Source organism: Macrobrachium nipponense, chromosome 23 (genome assembly GCF_015104395.2).
Source record: "Macrobrachium nipponense isolate FS-2020 chromosome 23, ASM1510439v2, whole genome shotgun sequence".
Classification (NCBI taxonomy): domain Eukaryota; kingdom Metazoa; phylum Arthropoda; class Malacostraca; order Decapoda; family Palaemonidae; genus Macrobrachium; species Macrobrachium nipponense.
This window is the reverse complement of record NC_061090.1, coordinates 66,994,408-66,996,907: the sequence shown is the minus strand read 5'-3', so window position 1 is coordinate 66,996,907 and position 2,500 is coordinate 66,994,408.

The window sequence follows — 2,500 nt, the reverse complement described above, 5'->3', positions numbered from 1 at the left end:
AATATATATATATATATATATATACACACACATGGGGAATCTTCTGATCACTTTTTACCAGATGCGTATGTGATCGTAACAGCCATATATCCCTCTTAACTTTTCCACTTCCAAACATTTGGGATACGCTTGTCACTACAAAGCCTTAGATCCAAATGCAAGAAATATGAAGTAATTCTGATGTCCTGTAGCAGGAATCGAACCCGCATCCTCACCGGACATCAGAATTACTTTCTATTTCTTGCATTTGGATCTAAGGCTTTGTAGTGACAAGCGTATCCAAAAAGTGCGAAGAATTCGAGGAGTTACGAGGCCATTGTGGATATTGCAGTTACATAGGTAGCTGGTAAAAGGTGACTTTTAGATTCATTCTCTCTCTTTCTCTCTCTCTCTCTCTCTCTCTTCCTATATATATATATATATATATATATATATATATATATATATATATATGTGTGTGTGTGTGTGTGTGTGTGTTTGTGTGTGTGTGTGTGTGTATGTGTGTATTTGATATATATATATATATACGCAGACGCACACACATACACGAGGAAATATATTATATATATATACATATATATATAATATATATTATATATATATATATGATATATATATAGTGTATATATATATATATACATATTATATATATATATATATTATATATATATAGTTATATATGATATATATATATATATTATATATTATATTAAAATGAACACCCTCTCATTTGATACACCAGATTGTATTTCCTAATTTGTACTTCTACCATATATCTTAGCTCAAAGGATCGCAATTCAAGACAACCACTTAATTACTTGAAACGGACAATCGCAATTTCGTCCAAGAGAATTGTTTGGGCAAGCTGTCTTTAACGATGAACAACACCTGGCTCTTGGTAACTATTAACGAGTTACAGATAGCAGCAATATTCACAGCAATGGATTAAGAAAATGAAGTCATAATATAAAATTGCTGAGAGAACGGGTTCTTACAATAGTTATCGTTAATTATATAAAATTAGGCGCCGATTAATATTGCAAGTTCCAATTTTATCTCTAGGAGAGACAGCTAAGTATCCTTCCTTTTTTTTTATTTGCTTTTCATTATTTTTGTTATCCTGGAGAGGGCTTTGCGTATTCCTGATCAGTCTAGAAGATTCGCATGCATACATCTAACTACCTGCTTACTGTCTATCTAGGGAAATGCACGCACACACACAAACGCGCACACAAACGCACACACACGCTTACATATATACTACTTTCCTTCATGCCATCCAGTTACGGGACCTCAAAAATATTTCTCGATGTTTGTATTCGCTTTTCACTGGGAGTTTAATAAAGCCCAGATTCTAGGCCAATGGCCAAGCACTAGGACCTATGGGGTCATTCAGAAAGGGAGATTAGGAGTCATAAGGTTTGAAAGATTTAACGGTAAGGGGGGCGGGTGTGTGTAGAAACCTCGCAGTTGCACTGTAAATCAATTATTAGAAGAGAGTGGAAAGTAAAATGGAAGAAAGTGAATATGAACGGAGGTACAGTAAAATGAACGAAAGGGGTAGGAGCTAGCGGACAAAGAAACGCCATAAAGATCCTTAAGTAATGCCTACGGTGTACCGCATGAGGTGCACTGACGGCATTAACCCCCTAAGGGATTTTTCACTGGGAGTAACAAAGAGAATCTGATAATCTGACAAGCTTTATTAACGACTATCACAAAATATGTCGTCGACAACGTTGATGACATGTATGTGACATACATTGAATGTTTCAAACATTGTTTCAGGGGTTACTGTCGCGAATACCTCATTCGGAAGACGCGATGTAATCCTTGACACTTCTGTGGAGAAAGATGGTTTCCCTGTTGCAGCGTCTTTGTCAAGTAAATTGAATTGAATACGGAATTTAGGCCAAAGGCCAAGCACTGGGACCTGTGAGCCCATTCAGCTCTGACACAGAAACTGACGGTAAAAAGGTTGATAGGTGTAACAGGACGAAAACCTCAAAGCAGTTGCACTATGAAGCAATTGTTAGGAGATGGTGGAAAGTAAGATGGAAGAAAGAGAATATGAAAGGAGGTACAGTAAAAGGAACGAAAGGGATTGCAACAAGGGGCCGAAAGCACGCTGCAAAGAACCTTAAGTAATGCCTACAGTGCACCGCATGAGGTGCACTGACGGCACTACCCCTTACGTGGCTTTGTAAGGTAAAAGACGAATATGTAGAGATTTTTGGTGGGTCCAAAGCTTGACCTAAGATTCAGGGAAACAGTGAATGAGGTTGTTGTCACGCCAGAAAAAAACCTCGATAATTCATTCTTTCATTCATCGGTTTTGACCGCACAAGTTATTATTATCATTATTATTATTATTATTATTATTATTATTTTTTTGCTCTATCACAGTCCTCCAATTCGACTGGGTGGTATTTATAGTGTGGGGTTCCGGGTTGCATCCTGCCTCCTTAGGAGTTATTATTATTATTATTATTATTATTAT